At 72.6% G+C, this 296-nt stretch overlaps 1 protein-coding gene across 8 annotated transcripts in view; it reads right to left on the bottom strand.

The window, feature by feature from the left end:
• CSNK1G1 (casein kinase 1 gamma 1) overlaps positions 1 to 296 on the bottom strand; it is a 207743-nt gene extending 207447 nt beyond the window's left edge. For all 8 annotated transcript variants that reach the window (XR_001371436.2, XR_333511.2, XR_333513.2 and 5 more), the window contains exon 1: positions 208 to 296. The gene's annotated coding sequence lies outside the window, so the exon portion shown is untranslated. The remainder of the gene's footprint in view (positions 1 to 207) is intronic.

Below are 296 nucleotides of genomic sequence, written 5' to 3'. Positions count from 1 at the left end.
AACCCCCCCCCTGCGGGGCCCCTCGACCCCTCCGTTCCGCCTCCGCAAACCCTCCAGAGACACACACGCCGGCCTGCGCCCCACCCGGGATCCCCGCGTCCCCCGCCCCGACCTGGGGAAGGGCCCCCCACCAGTCCCCTCGGATACACACACACACACACAGCCGCAGACTCGCCTCCCGGACCCCGTCGAAAGCTGAGCAGGTACCTGTTCCGGCCGTGCTAGGGGCTCTAATGGGGCGGGCACGGTCCCCTCCCTGAGGCGCCGAGCGCTTCTCTACCCACCCGCAGCGGCGG

The sequence above is a fragment of the Tupaia chinensis genome, unplaced genomic scaffold, assembly GCF_000334495.1.
Source record: "Tupaia chinensis unplaced genomic scaffold, TupChi_1.0 Scaffold000063_1, whole genome shotgun sequence".
In the NCBI taxonomy this organism is placed as follows: domain Eukaryota; kingdom Metazoa; phylum Chordata; class Mammalia; order Scandentia; family Tupaiidae; genus Tupaia; species Tupaia belangeri.
This window is presented reverse-complemented; position numbering and strand designations above follow the sequence as displayed.